This window comes from Mauremys reevesii, linkage group 9 (genome assembly GCF_016161935.1).
Source record: "Mauremys reevesii isolate NIE-2019 linkage group 9, ASM1616193v1, whole genome shotgun sequence".
Classification (NCBI taxonomy): Eukaryota; Metazoa; Chordata; order Testudines; family Geoemydidae; genus Mauremys; species Mauremys reevesii.
Window position 1 is genome coordinate 103,557,241 of NC_052631.1, and position 22,979 is coordinate 103,580,219.

Below are 22,979 nucleotides of genomic sequence, written 5' to 3' on the forward strand. Positions count from 1 at the left end.
TGTGGGATTAAGGTTAGGGAGTGGCCAGAGTCTCCTGAGGGAGTGACTATTTTGGGTGCCGTTACAATGGGTATCTTCGACTTGCAGTTGTAAAGCAGTAATGGGAGATGGGTTGAGGGTGAAGCCCTGGGATACGGGAGCTGGGAAATGAAGAGACTACATGACAGTGCAGATGGAGATGCTATTTTTGTTTTTGTTTTTCCCTCCTCTTCTGGATTTGGTACCAAAGGAAAAGTCGTCATGTGCCAGTCTACTGCCCTTATGTGATGGAAAGCGAGCGAGAGCGATGAGACCATGAGCTTGGTTGATGCCACACAAAAGCCGTCTATCTGGCAGCAGAAGAGCCATCACTGTCAGTGAGATAAGTATCTGTTTTGGTGAGGGCTCTGCTCATGGCCCACGTTGATGCTGGTAGGGATGCCCCGTTAGCTAGGGCTGGGTTTGTAAGAAAAGGTTCCTGACTAGCTGTGGTTGTAAGAGAGACAAGGTTCCCAATTTCAGGGGCTGATGATTCCTTTGGTCAGGAGCAGTGTGTCCTAAGCAGCAGAAGGTAGCATCTAGAGGATGACTCCAGGTGTCGAGTTATTTGCCTTCCTCCCACGTTTCTCTGTCTTCTCTATTGTGTTGGCCAACACTCTCGCTCTTTCATTCTCCCTTCCTTGCCTTTCCTGGTGCCGTCTCCCTACGTAGGATGCGGGAAAAGGGTGCTAGGTGTGCATCCACACAGTCTGTCTTTGGGACCCATGAAGACTTAGGAGGGTATGAAAATCATGCATATTAGTGGGTGCCACAGTGGAGCAATGTCTGTCGGTGTTGACTTGGTCTTTAATCATCGCCTGGGGCTGATGTAGACCAAATGAGAGAGGGAGGCAGAGATTACGGCAAGATTTCACATACCTTCAGAGCTTTGTGTAATGCTGACTCACCCTTGGCTTTTGCAACTGCACTGCAGAGGAATTGTCCAGGAGCGCTGTCTGGAGGAGAGACTCTCAAAAGTGGACCTGTACATCCTTCTAAGCAGACGTGAACAGTCCTCAGCTTTCTGCCTCCTGCATAACTGGCTGTGAGTAAGCGGTCGGTGCCAGTGGAATACCTCATCTATACTCGGTGTAGTATTCTTCACAGGCCGTGTGTCTCCTTGTTGGGTGCGGGGCTCTGTGGTATTAAGGCTGGGGAGGGGCCAGAGTCTGCTACGCAGAGTGACTGTCGGGTGCTGTTGCAAGGGCTGCTTTTTGGTTGTATTGCTAAAGGTGTAATGGGAAGAGTGTTGAGGGCGGAGCTCCCCCGTGTGGGAGAGGTGAAAAGAGCCAATGTGACATTTGCCTACTGAGATGGTAACTTGCTTGTTTTTCTCCTTGTGCGGGGTTTAGTACCAAGGGAAAAGAAGTCACGTATCAGTCTACTGTCCTCATGCGAAGGAAAGCGAGACCGACGAGACCGCGATCATTGTCGAAATCAGGCATTAGCTGTACATCTGGGAGCGGAGCAGTCACCGCTGTCAGTGAGATAAATGTCTGGTTTGGTGAGGGATCTGCTCATGGCCCACCTGGCTCCAGGTAGGGATGCCCCATTAGCTGGGTCTGGGTTTGTAAGAAAAGATTCCTGACTAGCTGCTCTTATGAGGGAGACAAGGTCCCCATTTTCAGGGGTTGGTTATTGGTCTGTTCACATGCAGTGTGTCCTCTGCAGCAGAAGGTTGGATCCAGGGGGGATGAATCCAGCGGGTGAGTTTCTTGCCTTGCTCTTTCTCTCTCTCTCTGTCTCTTCTCTAGTGTGTTGGCCAACACTCTTTCTCTCTGTCTATGTCCTTGCCTCTCCTTGTGCTGTCTCCCCTCATAGCACACGGGCGGGTGTGCTACGTGTGCATCCCCACAAGCTAGGTTTCGGGAGCTATGAACAAGTAAGAGGGGATGAAAATCATTCAGGGTAGTGGGCACTAGAGTGGAGTGTAGACTTGGTTACTGTTCATCAAGTGGGGCTGATGTAGATGGGATGGGAGAGGGAGGCAGAGATGAGGGCAAGATTAAATGCACTAATAGAGCTCTGTGTAGTGATGGTACTTACTTGACTTTATTAATTTGCAGAGGAATCATCCAGGAGCCCTCACCGGACGAGAATATGCAGAAGTGGACCTCAGCAGCCTGGACATCCTTCTAAGGAGACATGAATATTCCTCATCTTTCTGCCTTTTGCATAGCTGCCTGTGAGTAAGAGATGAGCACTTTCAATTCCTCACCTCTACTTGCTGTAGTTTTCTTCACAGGCCGTGTGCTTCCTCGTTTGTTACGAGACTCTGGGATTAAGGCTGGGGAAGGGACAAGAATCTCCTGAACAAAGTGACTATTTTGGGACAAAGTGTACTTAGATTTCCAGAAAGCCTTTGATAAGGTCCTTCACCAAAGGCTCTTATGTAAATAAAGTTATCATTGGAAAAGAGGGAAGATCCTTTCCTGGACTGAGAACTGGTTAAAAGACAGGGAACAAAGGGTAGGAATTAATGGTAAACTTTCAGAATGGAGAGAGGTAACTAGTTGTGTTCCCCAAGGGTCAATGCTAGGACCGATCCTATTCAATTTATTCATAAATAATCTGGAGAAAGGTGAGGTGGCAAACATTGCAGATGATACTAAACTGCTCAAGATAGTTCGTGGGAACTTTTTGAAGTTCTTCACAGTGTTCATTGGATTTAACTAAGTGATTGGGCAACAAAATGGCAAATGAAATTTCATGTGGATAAATGTGAAGTAATGCACACTGGAAAAAACAACCCCAACTATACATACAATATGATGGGGGCTAATTTAGCTACAACTAATCAGGAAAGAGATCTTAGGGTCATCATGGATAGTTTTCCGAAGATGTCCACGCAGTGTGCAGCGGCAGTGGCAGTCAAAAAAGCAAACAGGATGTTTGGAATCATTAAAAGAGGAATAGAGAATAAGGCAGAGAATATCTTACTGTCCTTATATAAATCCATGGTACTCCCACATCTTGAATACTGGGTACAGATGTGGTCTCCTCATCTCAAAAAAGATATACTGGCATTAGAAATGGTTCAGAGAAGGGCAACTAAAATGATTAGGGGTTCAGAATGGATCCCATATGAAGAGAGATTAAAGAGGCTAGGACTTTGCAGCTTGGAAAAGAGGAGATTAAGGGGGCATATGACAGAGGTATATAAAATCACGAGACGTGTGGAAAAAGTGAATAAGGAAAAATATGTTTACTTCCTATAATATAAGAACTAGGGGCCACCAAATGAAATTAGTGGGCAGCAGGTTTAAAATAAATAAAAGGAAGTTCTTCTTCACGCAGCGCACAGTCAACCTGTGGAACTCCTTGCCTGAGGAGGTTGTGAAGGCCAGGACTATAACAGGGTTTAAAAGAGAACTGGATAAATTTGTGGAGGTTAGGTCCATTAATGGCTATTAGCCAGGATGGGTAAGGAATGATGTCCCTAGCCTCTGTTTGTCAGAGGGTGGAGATGGATGGCAGGAGAGAGATCAGTTGATCATTACCCGTTGGGTTAATTCCCTCTGGGGCACCTGGCAGTGGCCAGGATACTGGGCTGGATGGATCTTTGGTCTGAGCCAATTTGGCCATTCTTATGTTTTTGTGGGTGCCTTCCAGTTGCAATTGTAAAGTAGTAAAGGGAGATGGGTTGAGGGCGGAGGGCTGGGATACGGGAGATGTGAAATGAAGAGACTACGTGACATTGTAGTTGGAGATGCTAATTTTTTTTTGTTTCCCTCCCTCTGAGATTAGTACCAAGGAAAAAGAAGTCACGGTCAGAGTCTACTGTCCTCATGCGATGGAAAGCGAGCGAGAGCGATGAGACCACAAGCATTGTCGAAATCAAGCATTAGCTGCACATCTGGGAGCGGAGCAGCTACTGCTGTCAGGGAGATAAGTGTCTGTTCTGGTGAGAGCTCTGCTCACGGCCCACCTGGCTCCAGGTAGGGATGTCCTGTAAGTTGGGCTTGGGTTTGTAACAAAATGTTCATGGCTAGCTGTGGTTATGAGGGAGACTGGGTCCCCATTTTCAGGGTCTGCTCATTTCTCTGCTGACAAGCGATGTGTCCTCTGCGGAAAAGGTAGGTTCCAGGTGGCGAGTTACTTGTCTTCCTCCCGTGTTTCTCTCTCTCTCTCTCTCTCTTCTCTAGTGTTGGCCAACGCACTCTGTCAATCTGTCCTTGCCTCTTTTTCTGCTGTTTCACTTCATTTCACACAGGCAGGTGAGCTAGCTGTGTATCCCCAGAGGCCAGGTCTCGGGAAGCATGGCGAAGTAGGAGAGGACGAAAATAATGCAGGGAAGTGGGTGTGAGAGTGGAGTGGTGACTGTTGCTGTTAACTCGGTCTCTGTTCGTCAAGTGGGGCCAATGCAGACGGAATGGAAGAGGGAGGTAGGATTGAGGGCAAGATTTCAAGCACCATTAGAGCTCTGTGTAGTGATTGCTCATTCTTGTTTTTTGCAGCTGTTCTTGCAGAGGAATTGTCCAGGAGCCCTATCTGGAGAAGGAAGAGGCAGAAGTGGACCTGAGCAGCTTGGACATCCTTTTAAGCAGACACGAACAGTCCTCAGCTTTATCTCTTGCATAACTGGCTGTGAGTAAGCGGTCTGTACTTTGAATTCCTTCTCTGTACTTGCTGTCATAAGACCATGTGCTTCCTTGTTGGGTACGTGACTATTTTAAGTGTAGGTGCAACGGTCTCCTTTTTCATTGTAGTGCTAAAGGTGTGATGGAAAGGGATTTGAGAGCGGAGCTCCACCATGTGGGAGAGGGGAAAAGAAGAGCCGACGAGACATTGCCTACTGAGATGGTAACTTACTTGTTTTTCCCCCCTTATGCTGGGTTTAGTACCAAGTGAAAAGAAGTCAGTCTACTGCCCTCATGCGATGGAAAGCGAGCGAGAGCGACGAGACCTCGAGCATTGTTCATGCCAGGCAAGAGCCGTCCATCTGGGAGCGGAACAGCTGCCACTGTCACTGAGAAGTGTCTGTTTTGCTGAGGGTTCTGCTCATGGCCCACCTGGCTCCAGGTAGGGACACCCCATCAGCTGGGGCTGGATTTATAAGAAAATGTTCCTCACTAGCTTTGGTTATGAGGGAGACAAGGTCCTCATTTCTGTGTCCAGTAGCTGTGTTCCCTCCTCAGCAGAAGATTGGATCCAGGAGGATGACACCAGGTGGTGAGTTGCTTGCCTTCCTCCCATGATTCTCATTCTCTCTCTTCTCTAGTGTTGGCCAGCTCGCGCGCACGCTCGCTCTCTCTCTCTCTCTCTCTCTCTGTCCTTGCCTCGCCTTCTGCTGTCTCCCTTCATAGCACACAGGCAGGGGTGCTAAGTATGCATCCCCACAGGCTAGGTCTCCTGGATCCATGAAGAAGTAGGAGGGGACGAGAATCATGCTGGGTAGTGGATAGTAGAGTGGAGTGATTACTATCGGTGTTAACTGCATCTCTGTTCATCAAGTAGGGCTGATGTAGATGGAATGGGAGAGGGAGGCAGGGATGAGGGCATTCATAGAGCTCTGTAGTGATCATTCTTGGTTGGCTTTATTAGTTTACAGAGGAATCATCCAAGAGCCTTAGCTGGGGAAGGGACAAGAGTCTCCTGAGCAAAGTGACTTCTAGTTGCAGGTGTAAAGTAGTAATGGAGGATGGGTTGAAGGCGGAGCCGTGGGATACGGGAGATATGAAATTAAGAGACTACGTGACATTGCTGACGGAGATGGTAACTTGTTCGTTTTTCCACTTCTGCTGGGTTTAGTACCACGGAAAAAGAAGTCACATGTCAGAGTCTACTGCCCTCATGCGATGGAAAGTGATCAAGAGCGATTGGACCTGGAGAATTATTGATGGCATGAAAAAGCCATCCATCTGGGAGTGGAATAGCTGCTATTGTCACTGAGATAAGTGTCTGTTTTGCTGAAGGTTCTGCTCACGGCCCATCTGGCTCCAGGTAGTGACGCCGCATCAGCTGGGGCTGGCTTTTTTTTTTTTTAAACCAAGTTCCTGAACAGCACAGGTTATGAGGGAGGCAAGGTCCCCATTTTCAGGGGGTGCTCATGTCCAGTAGTTTTGTGTCTTGAGCAGCAGAAGGTTAGATCCAGGAGGATGACACCCAGGTGGCAAGTTGCTTGCCTTCCTCCTATGTTTTTCTCTCTTTTCTAATATGTTGGCCAACACACACCATCTCTCTGACTCTGTCTGTCTCTCTCTGTCCTTACCTTTCCTTGTGCCATCTCCCTTCATAGGACACAGGCAGGGGTGCTCAGTGTGCATCCCCCCAGGCTAGGTCTTGGGAGCCATGAAGCAGTAGGAGCGGATTAAAATCATGAGGGGCAGTAAGCGCTAAAGTGGAGCGGTGACTGTCTGCTTTTACCCAGACTCTGTTCATCGAGTCAGCCTGAGGTAGATGGGATGGGAGACGGACGCAGGGATGAGGGCGTTAATAGAGCTCTGCATAGTGATAGTTCTTGCTTGGCTTTATTAGTTTGCGGCGGAATCGTCCAGGAGCCCTCACCGGAGGAGAAACTGGCAAAGGTTGATCTGAGCTGCCTGGACTTTATTCTAAGGAGACATGAACAGTCCTCAGCTTTCTGCCTCTCATGTAAGCTGTCAGTGCTTGGAATTCCTCATCTGTACTGACTGTATTCACAGCCCGTATGGTTCCTCGTTGGGTACAGGACTCTGTGGTGTTAAGGCTGGGGAGGGGCCAGCATCTGCTGTGCCGAGTGACCGTCGGGTACCGTTGCAAGGGCTGCTTTTTGGTTGTAATGCTAAAGGTGTGATGGGAAGAGTGGTGAGGGCGGAGCCCCGCCGTGTTGGAGAGGCGAAAAGAAGAGCCAATGCGACATTGCCCACTGAGTTGGTAACTTTTTTTTTTCCCCTTCTGCTGGTTTTATTACCAAGGGAAAAGAAATCTCGTGTCAGAGTCTGCTGTCCTCATGCGATGGAAAGCGAGTGAGAGCGATGGGACTGCGAGAGTTATTGATGCCACGCAAAAGCCGTCCAACCGGGATCAGAACAGCTGCCACTGTCAGTGAAATAAGTGTCTGTTTTGGTGATTGCTGTGCTCATGGCCCACCTTGCTCCTGGTAGGGACGTCCCATTTGCTGGGGCTGTGTTTGTAAGAAAATGTTTTTGAGTAGCTGTGGTTGAGAGAGACAAGGTCCCCATTTTCAGGGGCTGCTCAGTTCTCTGGCCAGTAGCGGTGTGTCCTCCGCAGCAGAAAGATCTAGGAGGATGACTCAAGGTGGCGAGTTGCTTGCCTTCCTCCTGTGTTTCTGTCTCTGTCCTCTAGTATGTTGGCTAACGCACACCCTCTTTCTATCCTTACCTTTCCTTGTGCCGTCTCCCTTCATAGGACACAGGCAGGTGTTCTAGGTGCACATCTCCATAGGTTAGGTCTTGGGAGCCCTGAAATAGTAGGAGGGGACGAAAACCATGCGGGGCAGTGGGCGCTAAAGTGAAGCAGTGACTGTTGGTGTTAACTTGGTCTCCGTTCATCGAGTGGGGCCGATCTAGATGGGATGGGAGAGGGAGGCAGGATGAGGGCAAGATTTCAAGCACCATTAGAGCTTTGTGTTGTGATGGCTCATGCTTGGCTTTTGCAGCTGCTCTTGCAGAGGAATTGTCCAGGAGCCCTCGCTGGAGCAGAAACTGGCAGAGGTGCATCTGAGCAGCCTGAACATCCTTCTAAGCAGACACGAACAGTCCTCGGCTTTCTGCTTCCCGCATAACTGGCTGTGAGTAAGAAGTCGGTGCTTTGAATTCCTCATCTGTTCTTGCTGTACTTTTCTTCACATGCCGTGTCGTTGGGCATGAGGCTCTTTGGCATTAAGGTGGGGGAAGGGCCAAGAGTCTCCTGAGCAAAGTGACTATTTTGGGTGCAGTTACAATGGGTCCCTTCTAGTTGCAGGTGTAAAGTAGTGATGGGAGATGGGTTGAGTGCAGAACCGTGGGATACAGGAGCTGTAAAATGAAGAGACTACGCGACATTGCAGACGGAGATGCTATTTTCTTTTTTTGCTTTTCTCCCCTCTGCTGGGTTTAGTACCAAGGAAAAACAAGTCACACGTCAGAGTCTACTGCCCTCACGTGATGGAAAGTGAGTGAGAGCAGCGAGCCTGTGAGCATTGTTCATGCCAAGCAAGAGCCGTCCATCTGGGAGCCGAGCAGAGGCCACTGTCAGTGAGATAAGTGTCTGGTTTGGTGATTGCTCTGCTCACGGCTCAGCTCCTGGTAGGGACGCCCCATTAGCAAGGTCTGGGTTTGTAAGAAAAGGTTCCTAACTAGTGGTTATGAAGGAGACAAGGTCCCCATTTTCAGGGGCTGGTCATTTCTCTGGCTAGGAGGGGTGTGTCCTCTGCAGCAGAAGGTTGGATCCAGGGGGATGACTCCAGCTCGTGAGTTTCTTGACTCCCTCCCGTGTTTTTTTTACACTCTCTCTCTCTCTCCTCTAATGTGTTGGCCAACACACACTGTCTGTCTGTCTCTCACTCTGTCTCTGTCCTTGCTTCTACTTGTGCTGTCTCCCTTCATAGGACACAGATAGGAGTGCTAGGTGTGCATCCCCACAGGCTAGATCTCGGGAGCTATGAACAAATAGGAGGGGATGAAAATCATGCAGGGTATTGGGCGCTAGAGTGGAGCGGTGTCTGTGAATGTTGACTCAGTCTCTGTTCATCCGAGCGGATGTAGATGGGATGGGAGAGGGAGGCAGGGATGAGGGCAAGATTAAATGCACCAGCAGTGTTGTGTGTAGTGATTGTATTTGCTTGACTTCATTAGTTTGCAGAGGAATCATCCAGGAGCCCTTGCCGACGAGAATATGCAGAAGTGGACGTGAGCAGCCTGGAAATCCTTCTAAGGAGACCTCAACAGTCCTCAGGTTTTTGCCTTCTGCCTAACTGGCTGTGAGTAAGCAGTGAGTGCTTGGAATTCCTCATCTGTACTCACTGTAATTTTCTTCATAGGCCGTTTCCTTCCTTGTTTGGTATGGGACACTGTGGGATTAAGGCTGGGGAAGAGACCAGAGTCATACTTGCCAACTTTCACTGGGTAGATAAGAACCCTGAATTCACAGTATTCCAAAAATCACGTGAATCCTATTTCAAATAAGGCCAAAACAAGCCAATTCCTAAGAACCCCAACACTCAATGACTAGATCTCTCTTGGCGTGCAGTCTGGGACTGTGGTGGGTCCGCTGTGCACCCCGACTCTCTCTCCCCCGCTTTGCCCCTGCTTGCCGGAAGCAGCAAGCTACAACGAGCAATAAGGTACAGGTCAAAAACAAGCCCAATTTCTATGTTTTATTTTCCCCCTTGAGATTTGGTGTGTGTGACCAGAGTCTGCTGTGCAAAGTGACTATTTCGGGTGTCGTTGCAAGGGGTGCTTTCTACTTGCAGTCCTACCGGTGTAATGGGAATAGGGTTGAGGGCGGAGCCCCACTGTTTGCGGGTGGGGAAAATAAGCGCCTACCCAAAGTTGCTGACTGAAAGGGTAACTGATTTGTTTTTCTCCCTTGTGCTGGGTTTAGTAGCAAGAGAAAAGAAGTCACAGGCCAGAGTCTACTGCCCTCGTGCAATGGAAAGAGAGCAAGAGCGATGAGTCTGCAAGTGGTGTTGATGCGACGCAGAAGGCGTCCATCTGGGAGCGGAACCGCCACCACTCTCAATGAGATAAGTGTCTTCTTTGGTGATCGCTCTGCTCAAAGCCCATCTTGCTCCTGGTAGGGACACCCCGTTAGCTGGGGCTGGGTTTGTAAGAAAAGGTTCCTGACTAGTTGTGGTTACAAGGGAGACGATGTCCCCATTTTCAGGGGCTGCTCATGTCTCTGGCCAGGACCAGTGTGTCCTCCGCAGCATATTAGATCCAGGGGGATGACTCCAGCTGGTGAGTTTCTTGACTCCCTCCAACGTTTTTCTCTCTCTCTCTCTCTCTCCCCTCTAATGTGTTGGCCAACACACACTCTGTCTGTCTGTCTTTCACTCTCTCTCTGTCCTTGCCTCCTCTTGTGCTGTCTTCCATCATAGGACACGGGCAGGTGTGTTAGGTGTGCATCCCCACAGGCTAGGTCTTGTGAGCTATGAACAAGTAGGGGACCGAAATGATGCAGGGCAGTGGACGCTAGAGTGAAGCGGTGACTGTGGGTGTTGACTGAGTCTCTGCTCTAGTAGGGCTGATGTGGGAGGCAGGGATGAGGGCAAGATTTCACACACCAATTGAATTTTTTGTAGTGAGGGCTCTTGGTTGGCTTATTTGCTGCACTTGTAGAGGAATTATCCAGGAGCAGCAGCCGGAGGGGAAATTGGCAGATGTGGGCCTGAGGAGCCTGGACATTCTTCTAAGGAGACATAAACAGTCCTCGGCTTTCTGCCTCGTGCATAACTGGCTGTGGGTAAGTGGTCAGTGCTTGGAATTCCTCATCTGTACTTGCTGTGATTTTCTTCACACTTTGTTTGCTTGCTTGTTGGGTGTGGGGCTCTTTGGGATTAAGGCTGGGGAAGGGACCAGAGTCACAATTGCTAACTTTCATGGGGAAATAAGCACCCCGACTTTGACAATAAGCCAAAAATCAAGATAACCCCATTTGAAAACAAGGCCAAAACAAGCCAATCCCTAAGAACCCCAACACTCAATGACTAGATCTCCCCTGGCGTGCAGTCTGGGACTGTGGTGGGCCCGCTGTGCACCTCAACTAGCCATCCCCTTTGCTCCTCCTTGTCCGTGCTTGCTGGAAGCAAAAAGCTACAAGAAGCAATAAGTTACAAGCCAAAAAGAAGCACAATTTCTATGTGTTTTCCCCACAGGTTTGGTGTGTCTGACCAGAGTCATCTGTGCAGAGTGACTATTTCAGGTGTCGTCGCAAGGGGTACTTTCTACTTGTAGTCATAAAGGCGTGATGGGAGGAGGGTTCAGGGCAGAGCCCCACCACGTGGGAGAGGCAAAAAGAAGCGGCTCCCCAACATTGCCAATTGAGATGGTGACTGACTTGTTTTTCCGCTGGATTTAGTACCAAGGGAAAAGAAGTGACAAGTCAGAGTCTGCTGCCCTCATGCGATGGAAAGCGAGCGAGAGTGATGGGACTGCGAGAATTATTGATGCCTTGAAAAAGCCGTCCAACGGGGAATGGAACAGTCATCACTGTCAATGAGATAAGTGTCTGTTTTGGTGATTGCTCTGCTCACAGCCCACCTTGCTCCTGAAAGGGATGCCCCGTTTGCTGAGGCTGTTTGTAAGAAAAGGTTCCTGACTAGCTGTGGTTTTGAGAGAGAGAAGATCCCCATTTTTAGGGGCTGCTCAGTTTTCTGGCCAGGAGCAGTGTGTCCTACGCAGCAGAAGGTTGCATCTAGGAGAATGGGTCCAGGTGGTGAATTGCTTGCCTTTCTCTCGTGTTTCTCTCTCTCTTCTCTAGTGTGTTGGCCAACACTCTTTCTCAATCTGTCCTTGCCTTTCCTTGTGCTGTCTCCCTTCTTAGGATATCGGCAGGCGAGCTAGATGTGCACCCCCACAGGTTGTGTCTTGGGAGCCATAAAGAAGTAGGAGGGGACAAAAATCATGCAGGGCAGTCGGTGCGAGACTGGAGCGGTGACTGTTGGTGTTGTGGGGCTAAGACAGATTGAAAGCGACGCAGGGAAGAGGGCCTTAATTGGGGTCTATGTAGTGCAGGAGTTCTCAAACTGGGGTTTAGGTCCCGTCAGGGGGCTGCAAGGTTGTTATTTGGGGGGTTGTGAAATGTCATCCTCCATCCTAAACATCACTTTGCTTCCAGCATTTATAATGGTGTTGAATATACAAAAAGTGTTTTTAATTTATAAGGGAAGGGTCACACTCAGAAGCTTTCTATGTAAAAGGGATCATCAGTACAAAAGGTTGAGAACCACTGGTGTAGTGATAGTTCTTGCTTGCCTTTATTAGTTTGCAGAGGAATTGTCCAGGAGTCTCAGCTGGAGAAGAAGCTGGCAGAAGTGGACCTGAACTGCTTGGACATCCTTCTAAGGAGACATGAACAGTCCTCAGCTTTCTGCATTCTGGATAACTGGCTATGAGTAAGAAGTCAGTGTTTTCAATTCCTTATCTGTACTCACTCTTGTTTCCTTCATAGGCCGTGTGCTTCCTCGTTGGGTACGAGGCTCTTTGGGATTAAGGCTGGGGAAGGGACAAGAGTCTCCTGAGCAAAGTGACTATTTTGGGTGCAGTTAAAATGGGTCCCTTCTAGTTGCAGCTGTAAAGTAGTAATGGGAGATGGGTTGAGGGCAGAGCTGTGGGATACGGGAGATGTGAAATGAAGAGACTATGTGACATTGCAGACGGAGATGGTAATTTTATTTTATTTTTTTCCTCCTTTTACTTCTTCCTTGGTACTAAACCCAGCAGTCACACATCAGAGTCTACTGCCCTCATGCGATGGAAAGTGAGTGAGAGCAGCGAGCCTGTGAGAATTGTTCATGCCAGGCAACAGCCGTCAATGTGGGGGTCGAGCAGACGCCACTGTCAGTGAGATAAATGTCTGTTTTGCTGAGGGTTCTGCTCACGGCACATATCAGTTTCTTGCCTTTCTCTGTGTTTCTCTCTCTCTCTCTCTCTCTCTTACTCTCTTCTCTAATGTGTTGGCCAACACTCTCTGTCTCTGTCCTTGCCTCTCCTTGTGCTGTCTGCCTTCATAGGACACGGGCAGGAGTGCTAGGTGTGCATCCCCACAGGCTAGGTCTCAGGAGCTATGAAGAAGTAGGAGGGGATGAAAATCATGCAGGGTAGTGGGCGCTAGAGTTGAGCGGTGACCGTCAGTGTTGACTCAGTCTCTGTTCATCGAGTCGGGCTGATGTAGATGAGATGGGAGAGGGAGGCAGGGATGAGGGCATTCATAGAGCTCTGTGTAGTGACAGTTCTTGCTTGGCTTTATTAGTTTGCAGAGGAATCGTCCAGGAGCCCCAGCCAGATGAGAATGTCAGGAGTGGACCTGAGCAGCCTGGACATCCTTCTAAGGAAACAAGAATAGTCCTCAGGTTTCTGCATAACTGGCTGTGAGTAAGGGCTCAGTGCTTTGAACTCACAGAGTCATCTGTACTCAATGTAGTATTCTTCATAGACGGTGTGGTTTCTTGTTGGGTACAGGGCTCTGTGGGATTAAGGGTGGGAAGGGGCCAGAGTCTGCTGTGCAGAGTGACTCTGTTGGGTGTTGTTGTAAGAGGTGCTTTGTGCTTTTAGTCCTAAAGGTGTAATGGGTAGAGGGCGGAACCCCGCTGTGCGTGAGAGGGGAAAAGAAGAGCCTACGAGACATTTCTGACTGAGACAGTAGCTTACTTGTTTTATCCCCTGGTTTTAGTACCAAGCAAAAAGAAGTCACATGTCAAAGTCTACTGCCCTTATGTGACGAGTGACGAGACTGCGAGCGTTGTTGGTGCCAGGCAGGAGCCGTCCATCTGGGAGCAGAACAGCTGCTACTATCACTGAGATAAGTATCTGTTTTGCTGAGGGTTCTGCTCACGGCCCACCTGGCTACAGGTAGAGACACCCCGTTAGGTGGGGCTGGGTTTGTAAGAAAAGGTTCCTGACTAGCTGTGGTTTTGAGGGAGACACGGTCCCCATTTTCAGGGGCTGATGATTTCTCTGGCCAGGATCGGTGTGTCCTCGGCAGGAGAAGGTTAGATCCAGGAGGATGACTCCAGGTGACAAGTTGCTTGCCTTCCTCCCGTGTTTCTCATTTTCTCGCTCTCTGTCTCTCTAGTGTGTTGGCCAACGCTCTCTCTTAATCTGTCCTTTCCTTTCCTTGTGCCATTTCCCTTCTTAGGACACAGGCAGGCCTGCGAGGTGTGCATCTCCACAGGTTAGGTCTTGAAAGCCCTGGAGTAGTAGGAGGGGACGAAAACCATGCGGGGTAGTGGGTGCGAGAGTGCAGCAGTGACTGTCAGTGTTGAATCGGTCTCTGTTCAAGTGGGGCTGATGTAGATGGGGTGGAAGAGGGAGGCAGGATTGAGGGCAACGTTTCAAGTACCATTAGAGCTGTGTGTAGAGATGGCGCATGCTTGGCTTTTGCAGGTGCACTTCCAGAGGAATTGTCCAGGAGCTCAAGCCGGAGGAGAAACTGGTAGAGGTGGATCTGAGCAGCTTGGACATCGTTCTAACCAGACAGGAACAGTCCTCAGGTTTCTGCCTTATGAACAACTGGCTGTGAGTAAGAGGTCAGTGCTTTCAATTCCTTATCTGTACTCGCTGTAGTTTACTTCACAGGCCTTGTGCTTCCTCGCTGGGTACAGGACACTGTGGTATTAAGGCTGGGGAAGGGACAAGAGTCTCCTGAGCAAAGTGACTGTTTTGGGTGCAGTTACAATGGATCCCTTCTAGTTGCAGATGTAAAGTAGTAATAGGAGATGGTTTGATGGCGGAGCCGTGGGATATGTGAGATGAAGAGACTACGTGACATTGCAGATGGATATGCTAATTTGTTTGTTTTTTTCTCTCCTCTGCTGGGTTTAGTACCAAGGAAAAATAAGTCACATGTCAGAGTCTACTGCCCTCATGCAATGGAAAGTGAGTGAGAGCAGCGAGCCTGTGAGCATTGTTCATGCCAGGCAAGAGCCGTTCATTTGGGAGCCAAGCAGATGCCACTGTCAGTGAGATAAGTGTCTGTTTTGCTGAGGGTTCTGTTAACAGCCCATCTGACTCCAGGTACAGACACCCTGTTAGCTGGGGCTGGTTTGTCAGAAGAGTTTCCTGACTAGCTGGGGATACAAGGGAGACAAGGTCCCCATTTTCAGTGGCTTGTCATTTCTCTGTTCTCAAGCAGTGTGTCCTCCGCAGGAGAAGGTTGGATCCAGGAGGATGACTCCAGATGGTGAGTTACTTGCCTTTCTCCTGTGTTTCTGTCTCTCTCTCTCTTTCTCTAGTGTGTTGGCCAACACTCTCTTTCTCTCTCTGTCTCTGTCCTTGCCTCTCCTTGTGCCATCTCCCTTCACAGAAGAGGGGCAGGAGTGCTAGGTGTGCATCCCCACAGGCTTGGTCTTGGGAGCTATGAACAAGTAAGAGGGGATGAAAATCATGCAGGATAGTGGGCGCTAGAGTGGAGCAGTGTCTGTGGATGTTGACTCAGTCTCTGTTCATTGAGTCCGGGGGATGGAGATGGAATGGGAGAGGGAGGCTGGGATGAGGACATTCATAGAGCTCTGTTTAGTGATGGTCCTTGCTTGGCTTTATTAGTTTGGAGAGGAATCGTCCAGGAGCCCTCGCCGGAGGAGAATATGCAGAAGTGGATCTGAGAAGCCTGGACATCCTTCTAAGGAGACATGAATAGTCCTCGGGTTTCTGCATAACTGGCTGTTCCTCATCTCTACTTGCTGTAGTTTTCTTCATAGGCCGTGTGCTTCCTCCTTGGGTACGGGGCTCTGTGGCTGGGGAGGGGCCAGAATCTGCTCTGCGGAGTGACTATGTTGGGTGCCATTAAGAGGGCCAATGTAGACAGGAGAAAAGGGGTCTGAACCCTGATTACAGGGCGGTCACCCTTTCTTTAGTAAAATACGCCTCCTTTAAACTCGGTGTGTGCAGGGGGCGGGGGGAAGTCCCCAATGTGAAAAGATCTGGAAATGAACAGGTAAGGGAGGGATCCTGCTGAGTGTCTCCTTTCCAATCAATCCTCCATCTCTCAGCGACACCCTTCCGGACTTACCTTCCTACCTCACCAAGAAAATAACTTTGTGCTCCCTAACCTTTACCAGAAAAGACCCCTCTTCCTTGTGACGCAGTCCCGTTAGTAGGGTTAGGTGCACCTACGTGCTGGCTCTGAATACCACATCATGTGCTTACAACACCTGAACATCAACACATTTCAGAAAGGATAGCCACATCAATCCCTTCGGACGTAGCCCTAGGAATCTCCTCTGTCTATCTCCAAAGAAACACAAGGCCTGGAATTTGGACACAGCTGAGGGAGCTGTCCGAATGTCTACAGTTGAACACTCATCAGTGCGCAGTGTCTTTCTTGTGCACAAGAAAACACAGGGTCAAAGTTGTGGTTGGTTGAGCGGTGTAAATTGGGCAGGGCAAAAGGACTTGAGGAAGGATGAGGTGGAAGTGAGGGTCTGAAAGGAGCCCCCCACCTCACCTGTTCATTTCCAGACTGTGTGACATTTGCATGGTTGGGCCATTTCTTGGCTTTTTTGAGAAAAGGGGCGAATTTTCCATGGCCTCCACCATCCCCTTACAGCTGCCCCTTCGCCACACCATGTTGCATCTGACCTGGATAGGTCGCAAGTAAGATTTCACTTCAAATCTCAAAGTCCAGTAGAAATAATTGTGGGGGAATTTCCTGTCACTAAGAGAAAGGGAAGCTCAAGCCTTCTCAAGGGGTGGGGTGTCGCTCAGCCACAGGCACAAAAAGGCTCCCCTAGTTTAGGCATGTGAGGGATAAGACCTTACAGCCTGGTTACAGGGCAGTCATTTTGCCGGGCGTGTCAAAGTGACCTGTGGTTTAATTTGCTTGGCAAAGGAGACCCAAACCTTCCTTACAGGCTGGTCCTTAAGCCAGGGGCGTTCGAATGGGGCAGAGAGAAAAGCGCCGTAAAGGAGAGACCTCCGTTCCCTCAGGAGAGCGTGGTCTCATTGCCCAGCAAGTGCCAGTGGCCCAAGAGGAGCTAGAAAGGGGAGACCTGCACCCTTCTCACAGGGATTGGTCAGTGGCAAAAAGCATTTTAAAGACTAGGTCCTAAGGAGCTCAAAGCCACAGAGACCTTGTGGTGATCTGCGTGTAATGTAATATCTCATTGTAAGGTGACGAGGCCAGCAAGAGTTAATTAACTCACAAACTGACCTTGACCCATGGCCGAACTTTAAAGACTGGTTAGGAAGATATGTAAAGGAATAGAGGTTTGAAATGCAGCCTTCATTGTTAGAGATAGAAGGGTAAATGTTAGCTCAGGTCTTGTCTATTGCTATAGCTGTGATTCAAAGATCAAAAAAGCACTATTAACATTTAGGAAGACACTGGAGTGAAATAGCGTTATTGTCTATATCAGGGGTCGGCAACCTTTCGCAAGTGGTGTGCCGAGTCTTCATTTATTCACTCTAAAATGTATTACTGGCACGCGAAACCTTAATGTTTTTCAGAAGGTCTCTTTAGTTCTATAATATATAGACATAGAAACTAGTGTTGTATTGTAAAATAAACAAGGTTTTCAAAATGTTTAAGTAGCTTCATTTAAAATTAAATTAAAATGTTGATCTTACACCGCTGGCCTGCTCAACCCGCTGCTGGTCTGGGGTTCTGTTCCACTAGGCTGCCAGCAGGCTGTGCGGGGCCCTGCCCACATACAGCGGGTAGCTACCTTCTCCCTGGTTCTGGCCCATTCTCTTCCTCTCTCTGCACTGAGCTGAGGGTGGGAGTGGACCGAGCACAGGGCTGGGGGTGAAGGGTCTGGCCAGGAGCTAGAATGAGGGAGGGGGCTCAGGGTTGGGGGAGGCGGTCTGGGTGTGGGGGCACTTACCTGGGCGGCTCCCATTTGGTGTGAGGGGTGCAGGAGCTCCCGTTTGGTGCTCAGGGTGGGGGTGGGGATGTGCAGGGGTGCAAGAGTCAGGGCAGAGGACTGGGGCCATGTGAGGGGGGTGCCAGAGTCAGGGCTGGGGTCGGGGGGGTGGTGAAGCAGTCAACAGAGGGCTGGGTGTGTATGAGGGAGGTACAGGGCTCAGGGCAGGGGCCTGGGTGTGTGTGTGTGTGTGTGGGGGGGGGGGGTCAGGGCTCAGGGCACAGGGCAGAGGGCTGGGTGACTGCCCCCCTCTGAACCGCCAACCCCCCTCTGCTCTTTGTCCCCTGCCCCCCCCTTCTGGGACCCCTGCCCCTAACTGCCCCCCAGAACCCTATCCCCTATCTAAGCCTCCCTGTTCTTGTTCCCTGACTTCCCCCGTAGGAGCCTACCCCCTACCTGTCCCCTGACTTCCCCAACCCTTATCCACACTCCGAGACAGACCCCCCGGACTCCCACGCCCCATCCAACCACTCCCCACCCCTGACAGGACCCCCAGAAATCCTGACCGGTACAACCCCCCGCTGCTCCCTGCCTGCCACAACCCCCTCCACACCCCTGCCTCCTGACATATCCAACCCCCCCAGCTCCTTGTCCCCTGACCACCTCCTCCAGAGAAACCCCACCCTAACTGTCCCCTGACCCCTATCCAGCCCCCACCCCCTGACAGACCCCAGAATTCCCATGCACCATCCACCCCCCTATTCCCTGTCTGCCGCCTCGAGAGACCCCTCGCCCCTAGCCACTCCCCGAGACCCCACCCCTATCCAACCAACCCTGCTCCCTGTCCCATGACTGCCCCCCCACGTCCCATGACTGCCCCGCCCTTACCCAACCGGCCAGGCCCCAGATCCCCTTACCATGAGCCTCCAAGCAGAGCCAGCCTATGCTGCCCCGCGGGAGCGCACAGCCCTGGCTCCAGAGCTCTGCGTGCGGGGGAGGGATCCGGGGGAGGGGAGAAGGCGGGGGAGGGGCCGGCGCCTTGCTGCGCTCGGCCCCGTGCTCCAGCCCGGGAGCGCGGACCCTGCGGCTTGCCGCGCTGGCAGGATTTTTAATGGCACCCTGGAGTCCCGGCAGGCAGCCGCGTGCCATTGAAAATCGGCTCCCGTGACGTCTTTGGCACGGGAGGTTGCTGACCCCTGACCTAGTGTCTCTGTGGCTCCATGAGGGAAATAACTAGTGACTAGTGACACCGTGTGGCTATGTGGGGTAATGCACAGAGCTTTTCCTGTGTGGAGCAACAGTGACACCGTGTGGCCATGCAGGGTAATGCACAGAGCAGTTCCTGTGTGGAGCTACAGTGACACCGTGTGGCCACGCAGGGTAATGCACAGAGCAGTTCCTGTGTGGAGCTACAGTGACACCGTGTGGCCACGCAGGGTAATGCACAGAGCAGTTCCTGCGTGGAGCTAAAGTGACACCGTGTGGCCACGCAGGGTATTGCACAGAGCAGTTCCTGCGTGGAGCTACAGTGACACCGTGTGGCCACGCAGGGTAATGCACAGAGCATTTCGCTCATGGAGCTACAGTGACACTGTGTGGCCACGCAGGGTGATGCACAGTTGCTCCATGAAGGAAATGCTTTGTCCAGTAGTCAGAGTGCCCACCCCAGGGGCGGCTCTAACAATTTAGCTGCCCCAAGCATGGTGGCATGCCGCGGGGGGCACACTGGCGGTCACTGGTCCCACGTCTCCGATGGAGCATCTGCAGGCACGCCTGCGGGAGGTCCACCGGAGTCGCCTGCTGTCCTCCCAGTGACAGGCAGAGCGCCCCCCGCGGCATGCCACCCCAACCATGCGCTTGGTGCGCTGGGGTCTGGAGCCAGCCCTGGCCCACCTGGTGTGTGTCTTGCTCCATGAGATAAATGCTCTCTGCATTCTCCCAAGAGGCCACCCACTGACACTGCTGCTCCATGAGGGAAATACTTTGTGCATTCACCCCGAGTGGCTCCTCGTTGTCACTGTCCCTTGATGAGGGGAAATGGTTTGTGGGTTATCTGGATTGGCCACCCGGTTTCACTCTTGCTCTGGGACGAAAATACTTAGTGACACCAGGTGGCCACTCAAGGTAATGCACCCAGCATCTCCTTCAGTGCATTCCAGCCTGCCCCCCACCGGGACCCATTCAACCTCCTCCAGCCTGCTCCGGCATCCCCACACTTGCCAGCACTCCGCTTACCCCACCCCAATCTGCCCCCTGCACGTGGCCCTCCAATCAACCCCATCTGTTCCCCATCTCAGGGCACCCCAACATCCTCCATGACACCCAATCCCTACACCTCAACCCCAATTGGCTCCAACCTATTTCTCCTTTGCTGGGCCCCACTTCCCCAGCACCGCATTTCCCCATGCCACCCACAGCCAGCCAGGCTTCCCTCTCCAATTCCTGTTACCCTTCCCAGCTACACTAGGGCCTTTCAACCCCCTCCACCCTGCCCTTGCTCTCCAAGGCTTATGCATCCCACATTCCCTCAGTACAGCTTGGGAATCCTAAACCTCTCTACCTCACAGTGCAGCCCCCACCCCCAGATATCATACAACTAAGCCACTGATGCACGGACCCCAAATTGCCTACTGAACGTGTCCATTGATCAGCCCCATGGACTCTCTCTCTCTCCTTTCCTCTCCTTGTGCTGTCTCCCTTCCTAGGACACGGGCAGGCGTGCTAGGTGTGCAGCCCCAAAAGCTGTGTATTGGGAGCTGTGGAGAAGTAGGAGGGGACAAAAATCCTGCAGGGTAGTGGATAGTGGAGTAGAGCGGTGTTTGTTGGCGTTGACTCAGTCTCTGTTCATCGAGTGGGGCAGATGTAGATGGGACTGCAGAGGGAGGCAGGGATGAGGGTAAGATTAAACACAGCAATAGAGCTCTGTGTAGTGATAGTTCTTGCTTGGCTTTATTAGTTTGCAGAGGAATCATCCAGGAGCCCTCACCAGTCGAGAAAATATGGCAGAAGTGGACCTGAGAAGCCTGGACAGCCTTCTAAGGAGACATGAATAGTTCCCAGCTTTCTGCCTCCCGCTTAAATGGCAGTGAGTAAGCGGTCAGTGCTTTCAATTCCTCATCTGTACTTGCTGTAGTTTTCTTCACAGACCATGTGGTTCCTTGTTGGGTACGGGGCTCTGTGGGATTAAGGCTGGGGAGGGGCCAGAGTCTGCTGTACACAATGACTCTGTCGGGTGTAGTTGCAAGGTGTGCTTTCTACTTGTAGTCCTAAAGGTGTAATGGGAAGAGGGTTGAGGGTGGAGCCCCGCTGTGCAGGAGAGGCGAAAAGAAGAGCCTACGAGACATTGCCAACTGAGCTGGTAACTTACTTGTTTTATCCCCTGGTTTTAGTGCGAAGGAAAAAGACTTCCTGTGTGAGAGTCTACAGCCCTCGTGATGGAAAACGAGTGAGAGTGACAAGACGGCGAGCGTTGTTGGTGCCAGGCAGCAGCCGTCCATCTGGGAGCAGAACAGCCGCTACTATCACTGAGATAAATATCTCTTTTGCTGAGGGTTCTGCTCCATCAGGTAGGGACATCCCGTTAGCTGGGGCTGGGTTTGTAAGAAAAGGTTCCTGAGTAGCTGTCATTATGAGAGCCAATGAAAATGAGGTAGGGTCAGAGGTTAAAATAGGGAAAGAACAAGTTAAAAATGACTTAGGTTAGATGTCTTCAAGTCAGCAGGGTCTGATGAAATGCACCCTAGAATGCTAAAGGAGCTGACTGAGGTGATCTCTGAGCCATTAGTGATTATCTTCAAAAAGTCAAGCAATATAGGAGATATTCCAGAGGACTGGAAAAGGGCAAATATAGTGCCCATCTATAGAAAGGGGGAGTAAGGACAACCTGGCGAATTACAGACCAATGAGCTTATTTAAATTCCCCTGAAAAATAATGGAACAAATAATCAGTTAGCAACAGACATTAAAGTGATAAATAACAGTCAGCATGGATTTGTCAAGAACAAATCATTTCCAACCAGCCTAATGTTTTTTTTCCTGTCAGGATAACAAGCTTGTGGATAGAGGGGAAGTGTATATCTTGACTTCGGTAAGGCTTTTGATACTGTCTTGCATGACCTTATCAGAGAAATACAATTGAGACAGAACTACCATTAGGTGGGTGCATAACTGGTTGGAAAACTGTTCCTAGAGAAAACAGGAGTACTTGTGGCACCTTAAAGACTAACAAATTTATTTAAGCATGAGCTTTCGTGAGCTACAGCTCACTTCTTCGGATGCATCCGAAGAAGTGAGCTGTAGCTCACGAAAGCTCATGCTTAAATAAATTTGTTAGTCTGTATCCGCAAAAAAAACAGGAGTACTTGTGGCACCTTAAAGACTAACACGGCTGCTACTCTGAAACCTGTTCCTAGAGAGTAGTTTCGAGTGGTTCACAGGCAAGCTGGAAGGGCATATCGTGTCGGGTCCCACCGGGATCAGTTGTGGGTCTGGTTCTGTTCAATATCTTCATCAATGATTTAGATAATGGCATAGAGAGTACACTTAAAAAGTTTGTGGACGATACCAAGTTGGGAGGGATTGCAAGTGTTTTGGTAGTAATTCTTCCACTCTATTCTGTGCTGATTAGGCCTCAGCTGGAGTATTATGTCCAATTCTGGGTGCCACATTTCAGGAAAGGTTTGGAGAAAGTTCAGAGAAGAGCAACAAAAATGATGAAAAGTCTAGCAAACATTACCTATGAGGGAAGATTGAAAAACTTGGGTTTGTTTAGTCTGGAGAAGAGAAGACTGAGAGGGGACATGATGACAGTTTTCAAGTACATAAAAGGTTGTTAGAATGAGGAGAGAGAAAAATCATTCATATTAACCTCTGAGGCTAGGACAAGAGGCAATGGGCTTAAATTGCAGCAATAGTGGTTTGACTTGGACATCAGGAAAAAACTTTCTGTCATGGCAGTTAAGCACTGGAATAAATTGTCTGGGGAGGTTGTGAAATATCAATCAGTGGAGATTTTTAAGAGCAGTGTTGTGAAGTGTCAAGGACTACCTGCCTGGACCCATGCATCACACTGCATAAAGACCCCTCCACCTCAGGAGGACACGCCTACTGATGATCAACGTACTCCTTCTTCTAGCCCTGCTGTGCCTGCTGGACAGCGGAAGAAGAGGACAAGGTGACGTACTGGTGACCTCTCCCTTGTCCTCTGACAGACCTACTGTGCCTTTGGATTTTTCTAAGGGAATTCCAACATTAAAGGGTGACGTACTAGTGACCTCTCCCCTTTATCATGCTAGACCACAATTGTTTTTGGGGAAGAAAAGACGATACTTTCGTTCTGCAGACACCTCCAGAGTCCAGGGATTCCTGACTAAGAGAGACATTAAGAACTGGCCCTGGTGGAAGAAACGAAGCATCGTTCATTGGCAAGGAGGGAACTGTGGGGAGCATGCTTGGGAATGTGGGGTTGAATGGTGGCTTGGATTTCTTCAAGGGGCAGGGCTCTGTGCTTATGGACAAG

At 50.2% G+C, this 22,979-nt stretch overlaps 2 long non-coding RNA genes across 9 annotated transcripts; both read left to right on the top strand.

The window, feature by feature from the left end:
• The first annotated feature begins 148 nt into the window (after positions 1-148).
• Positions 149-15,257, top strand: LOC120371588. 8 transcript variants are annotated; one of them, XR_005584458.1, is made up of 11 exons: positions 165-1,063; positions 1,371-1,556; positions 8,796-8,924; positions 9,544-10,404; positions 10,817-10,878; positions 11,020-12,062; positions 12,913-13,030; positions 13,333-14,188; positions 14,484-14,675; positions 14,791-14,841; positions 15,204-15,257. It is a non-coding gene; the product is annotated as an uncharacterized LOC120371588 (long non-coding RNA). The 8 variants fall into 8 exon arrangements; XR_005584461.1 differs by lacking the exon at positions 15,204-15,257 and having other exon boundaries at positions 166-1,063; positions 14,794-15,167; XR_005584460.1 differs by lacking the exons at positions 14,791-14,841; positions 15,204-15,257 and having other exon boundaries at positions 166-1,063; positions 9,544-9,899; positions 10,244-10,404; positions 14,484-14,784.
• On the top strand, positions 6,244-8,114 carry LOC120371591. The gene is made up of 3 exons (XR_005584475.1): positions 6,244-7,040; positions 7,619-7,750; positions 8,059-8,114. It is a non-coding gene; the product is annotated as an uncharacterized LOC120371591 (long non-coding RNA).
• Positions 15,258-22,979: the final 7,722 nt, after the last annotated feature.